The sequence below is a fragment of the Anomalospiza imberbis genome, chromosome 4 (genome assembly GCF_031753505.1).
Source record: "Anomalospiza imberbis isolate Cuckoo-Finch-1a 21T00152 chromosome 4, ASM3175350v1, whole genome shotgun sequence".
NCBI classification, from domain to species: domain Eukaryota; kingdom Metazoa; phylum Chordata; class Aves; order Passeriformes; family Viduidae; genus Anomalospiza; species Anomalospiza imberbis.
This window is the reverse complement of record NC_089684.1, coordinates 41258543-41264995: the sequence shown is the minus strand read 5'-3', so window position 1 is coordinate 41264995 and position 6453 is coordinate 41258543.

Below are 6453 nucleotides of genomic sequence, written 5' to 3'. Positions count from 1 at the left end.
AATCATAATTGAAAGCCAAATGTTAGAAACAAACGGTGTTCAGAGTTAAGGTCCTTAATCTCCAGTTAGGCATAGAGCAGCATCTAAAAAGGCATTATGTGTAACAGGGCTCAAATTCCCCAGGCACTCAAATCCTTTTAGGATCTTTTGAGGAGCAGAATTTAATATTCAAGGCACCGCTGTCCTCTTCAAGTAAGTGAAAGTTCCAAGAACTTTTTCAAAATCTAATTTCTGCTCAATTACGTAAATATGTTTAGGATTTGAATTTGAAAAACACACCTTGTGTTATAACTATGCTTTTTTTCCTCCATAAATGAAAGAAGTGATGATTCTTAAGACATTTTTTCTTTTAGTTCTACTCACTGACAGCCCAATATGAGGAAGCACAAAATAGACTTGGCCCTTGAACTTTATAAAAAGAAGGAAAAAAGTAGAGGAGCCACTTAGGACTAGGATTTAGCCTCTGATCTCCTCATACACAATGTGGTCCAGCTGCCCCCCAATTCCAGTGCTCAGTTTAGAAGTTGGGACACAGATCATATGGCCAGTACCAGGGAAGCACCAACAAGCTCTGAAAAAGTGGTTTGCTTAAAAACAATATCAAGAGTTGAAGCAAAAATTTAGTCTTCGAGAGGGTTGGTGGATTTGTTTCCTCTGTGTAAAATGAATAGGATAATATTTAGGATTGTGATGCCAGTATACTCAGTACCACCCTGGGGGAGCTGTGCTGTATCTCACTATGAATACTATTGTTCACCCCAGTTTTTTGGTATCTGTGGTCTGTATTTTTCGTACAGCATTCGTATACCAGGAGAAGGGCTGTCTTTAAAGTGTGGGATCAAGAATCAGAAAACATTGGCTCCCAACAACATTTTAAGGACTATCCACATTTCCAGTGGATAGTTCTAAGATCTTGAGATTTTCCTTTAGTAGGTGCATTGCATACAAGGATGGAAATTTGAAATTAAGCAAGCAGTTATTGTTCTGTAAATGGAATGGTATTCTGCTTAAAAAAAAAAAACCCAAACAATTTTTTTTTTATTAATTAAATTATTTAAAATTATCCATTCTGCACAGAAAATGTCAGACTTTTCTCTTAGTAGTTTTTATCTCCCAGCAGCATAATGATCTGAATAAATGCTGTTACATTTTCTCCAGGACACTTAGTTCTTTGGTGAAGTCTTACTTTGATTTTCTGTGTCTTTCTGACATGAATTTTCCCTCAACTATTCTCTTTAATTAAAGGAGGGTTGAAAACCAATTACTTTTATAAAAGCTGCTCTGTTTTTTGTAAGCGAGCAGAAGGTTTTTTTAATGTAGGAAATCTCTGTTGTGATTCAGAATAATCACTACTGCAGAAAGGAATTCAGACAATGTATACAAAGCACTAACTCCAAAGCAGTGAGTATAGGCTAATACAAAAAGCATATTCATGTCTAAAACCAAAGGCTCAGGAAATATACGTGGCAGAAAACAACCACAGTCCACAGCACACATGAGGGTCCACCATTTTTGCAATAAAAGCTGTGTTGGAAGGCCCTGTATGTCCTATGTATTCTGATACTATCATTACAGATAAGTAGATATTTATCAATGTTAAGTGTCAAGGTGTTTTTTGAAGTCTTTAATGAGTATTTAAGTATCTAAACACTGTGGGGAAAATTGGCCCACATGACAACTGAGGAGAAACATAGCAGCATAAGAAAGGCAAGAAAATCATGAAAATCAGATTAAGATGCCATGGCAGAGGCATCAATGTATGAAATGTGGGTGTAGAGGCAGATAGATACTTGTGTATACGTAGAATCCAACTAGAACTGTTACTGAAGGGATAAAACTGCCCATGTAGTTAAAACAAAAAAATTAAAGTATTGTGTCTTGCTTAAAAAAAAACCTCTTCTTCAGATTTATCCTTATCTTTCACTGAAGGTCTATATCCAACTTCTTAAAGTCCCTTTTTGCTCTAAGGATAACAACAGCAGGAGGAAATACTGATGTTGGAAAAGACCTTTGAGTACTAGTTAATTCTGTGGTTCTGTAAGTCAGAACCTGGCTTAACTGCTGTACCAGTACATGGAGGTAAGTTTTCCAAAAGAGTCTTTTCTTGCCCTGTCTCGCTCTGGTTGCAGTACTGTAAGGTGAGGAGTGAACTTCATGAAAGGAAACGGGGCCAGGACAGAACCTGGTTGCTGAGAGGGAGGAGAAACTGGAGTTTTGAAAAGAGAATGATCTGTGTCTCTGTGTGTGCATTATTTTTTGTACAAAAATGTATTTTATATATTGAAAAAAATATATATGTTTGCCTTTTGGTTGAGCTTTTCAGTCATAGCAGCAAAGAAATAAAATCTAAAAGCATTTTATTAATTCTGGGATTTTTTTCTGTGAGAGTGCTGCTTCTTACAGAATCTCCATTCTTCGAGGATTTCTGTAATGAGTATCAGCATTTGACTCCATATGGGGTCATCTTTTTAGCATGGGTAAATTTTATTGATCAAAGGGATTGTTTTAAACTGGACACAAGCAGAGTCTGACATGCTATCTGCATGCCATGTTGCTGTTACAAAATATTCAGTGGTTTGTGGCTGGGCACAATTTGAAAAACTTTTGGTCTTCACATGTCACTATTTTTGCAGTCTACTTTTTGAAGGTAGACACACAGCAGGCTTACAGTTTGTTTAAGCACAGCAGATGAAGTCTGGGCTGTTTATTTTCTGTGAAAGTTTAATTTTACCAGGATGGCTACACTGTAATTTGAACAATCTCAATGTCATCTTCATGGTACTCATAATATAAAGAGCACAAGGATGAAATTTATACACCTACATATGTTAAACTCTAAAAAGTTTCCATTGCATTAAGGAATCTACTGAAATTAATATATGGTATTGCTTGCATGTGTTGGGGTTTTTTGTGGGGTATGGATTTTTTTAATACTGGAAATCAATGTGTTGACAGTTATGATGAAGCTGATGACAGCGACCTTTGCTGATGGCAGAGTGTTTTGGGGGTTTTGTTTTGTTTTGGGGGTGGTTTTGTGGGGTTTTTTTTGTTTTTTTTTTTAACAGACGTAGCATGATTTTGATGGTTTCTTTGACTGTTGATCGTGTGTGTACACCACCTCTTGCCTGCAGCACTGTTAATCTGAAGCTAGAAGAAAAGTGACAAAGCCATCAGAAGTGATGGCTTTGAAATAAGTCTAATTGTATTTACTATTGATGGGATACTCCAGCTCAACATCAGCCTTGTGAGGAAGTAGAAAAACTGGAAGTATCTCATCTCACGTGGGTAGTATCTTGCTTTGGCATTGTAAACTAAAAAAATTACAATCCCCCCTAAGATCTGAACACAAACCAAGTTCTCACCCCTCTCTTACCTTCTTGAAACCAAATGAAAATCTCATGTAGCAACCACAAACTCTATTTCACTCCTTTTGTTTCCCAAATTTTGGGAAGTTTTACAGTTTTGATACATGTTCAGCAATGCCTATTAGCATAATTGCTGCACAGCTAATAGTATCAGAGTTGCTTTTACTTGTGGTGTTTCAATTTCTTGTTTAACAAGGAGCCATCTAAAGAATATTAATTAAAGTTATGATTTCACAACTAAGCAACAAAATTGAAAGATGTGTCACCCAAGAGATTTGACAAAAATCTGTAATTAAACTGTTCTTTACTAACTTCATAAGCATGTTAATAATTAGTTGTCTCTCCTGTTGGGTACTGGCTGAGAGGGAATTTCTTGCTTTATTGTGTTTTTGACCATTATGTAGGTGTTCAGCACCCTCTGGTTCAGTAGGTTCAGTAACCTCTGTTATGAACTTCTTTATGCCATTGGTTGCTTTCAATTTAAGAACTTCATATCTGGACTCTGTATGGACTGTTATGGTTTTGTGTGTTCATGAACATTTTCATGTTAACTTAGCAAGCCCTCTTTCCTGCTTTGGTTGGGGTGTTTCTTTAGAGGGGGGTGGTTTGGTTGTTTTTTGGGTGGGGTTTTGTTTGAATTTTGGTTTTCTGGGGGTTTTTTGCATAGTCTTCTGCTCTGCTTTAAGGACTTCACAAAATTAAAAAAGAAATTTAGAGCCTTTTGTCTTTTAACTTTTGGCAAGATTTTTTTTTCCAATTATTTTGCCTGTTGAAGTAGAGGTGAACGTTCACCTTTTCTGATAGCAAGCATACAAATATCTCAACACCCCCACACCCTGGCATGGTGCTGTTTTATTTTGCTAGATGGCCAAGGATCAATGAGATTTGGATGGAGGTTGTGCTTTTCTCCCTTTCCCAGATCCTACCTGTCAGTTTTAGTCTAAGAGATGATGTCAGAGGTGCTGAAATATCCTCACCACTGTTCCCAAACACCTGACTTCTTCCAAAGGGCCCATTTTCCTTCACCGGTGATTCTCCATGTGTGGATTTGTTTGTGTGCTTTGCAGGGGAGGCAAAAGATGAAAAATGGGAAAGGGGGAGTGTAGCTCCCTTCCCACCATGACCTACACTTCTCACCACACAGAGAGCACTGCATTATCTGGAGCAGCTCTGGGAGCTGAGGCACAGCAGGTGGACACAAGACTATGCTGGAAGAGTAGAGCTGGCTAAAATAACACAATTATTTTAATTTGTAATTTGCTGCCGCATGTATTTTAAAAGTTCAAGCTGTGTCCCTGAATGAAGAGAAAAGCATTTAGCAAAGCTCAGGGACAGAGTTTTCATCTGTGATAAGAGATGACAACAAGGAGTGGGAAAAATATGTCAGTAAATTTGTGATTAGCTGAGAAATCCTATTGTAGGAAAATTGATTTTTTCTGGGAATTTATTCTTCTGAGTAATTCTGGGAGAAAAAAGTGACACCATCTTTTGGAAATGTCAAAGCTAATAATTTTAACTTCAAAAAACAATACAGGATGTCTGTAATAAAAGACAATGGAATGAAGGTTGTAATAATCATCATGAAGATGGTCTGTTTTGCTGCTACATTCCAGGTTACAATGGTTTCTCAGGATGTGGAAGATGTAGCTTCACAAACCTATGGAGTGTACTCAGTGGCTGCATCTACACTGACAACACTTGTGACTATTGCTGGAATACCTACAGGTGTGACAAATCTGCAGGAGAAGATGTGTAGAGCAATTCAGATGTTGCGGAGAACATGGCTGTCCACGCTGTGAACCAGTCAGGGGACTTTTGCTTGACTAGCTCAGGTCTGGCCCTTTGGACAGCCTCTGTTAACACCTGAGTGCAATAGTAGTGTTCTTAAGCAGATTTTCCTGTTCAGTTTCATCCTATTCCATGCACTCCAGGGTTCTGGGATGCACGCTCTGGTAGGTGGCACCTGGCAGGTTATCAGTGAGGAGGTGCCCTCCTCCCATGAGCAAAAGGCATTGCAGGTGTAGATCTGCGCAATCACATCCTAAAGCAGGGTGCTGCAGGCCATGATGCTTCAAGCTGGGAGCAGACACTGTTGTTGTATTCAGGTGGTTACAAAACTGTACTTCAGTACCTACAAACTTGGTCTGGTTCCATCAACCTGAGCAAGTGAGAGCAGGAGACTTGAGAGGGTGGCTCTGTGTGACACCCTTTCTGTGAATGTTCAAGTCCCTCTACCCAGACCTCATGGAGAGATGAGGAGCCCATGCAGCAACCTGAAGCTGCCTCTTCAGTAACTTACTGAAGCACACTGCTGTCACCTGCTTTAACCACGTCCCCCTGCCGCTCCCATCTGGAGGCGCCTGAGCCATGAGGCGGCACCGGGGGCACTGCTGCTGTGGGGCTCCAGCCAGAGCATGGCTTCAACTCCTCAGGTGATTCCTGAGCCTTTCCTGGAGGGCTGTGAAGATGGTGAAGGGCCTTGAGGGGAAGCCATGTAAGGAGCGATTGAGGTCACTTGGTCTGTTCAGCCTGGGGGAGACTAAGGGGAGACCCCATTGCAGTTACAGATTGAGGGAAAGAGGAGGGGTAGGCACTGAGCTCTTCTCTGTGGTGACAGCGACAGGACTCCCAGGGAACAGCCTGAAGTTGTGTTGGGGAAATTGAGGTTGGATGTCAGGAAAAAAATCCTTTCCCCAGGGGGAGGCTGAGCCTGCACTGGAACAGGCTCCCCAGGAAAGTGGTCACCGAGCTCAAGAAGCATTTGGACCATGCTGACAGGCACAGGGTATGACTCTTGGGCATGTCCTGTGCAGGGCCAGAAGTTGGACTCAATGATCCTTGTGGGTCCCTTCCAACTCGGAATATGCTGTGATCTTACACAGGGTATGAAACCCGATGCCTGCCCAGATTTGACCTTATGTTGCCCGTACGGCTCTAAATCACAGGGAGGTGAGGACTCCGCAGTTACAGAGACGACTTCTGCTCCCTGCCCGGCCTCAGGGGCCCCGCACACTCGATGGGATCCCGGCGGATACCAGAGCACGCTGTCCCGGGAGCGCCCGGGAGCGCCCCCACGGGCGGCGGCGCG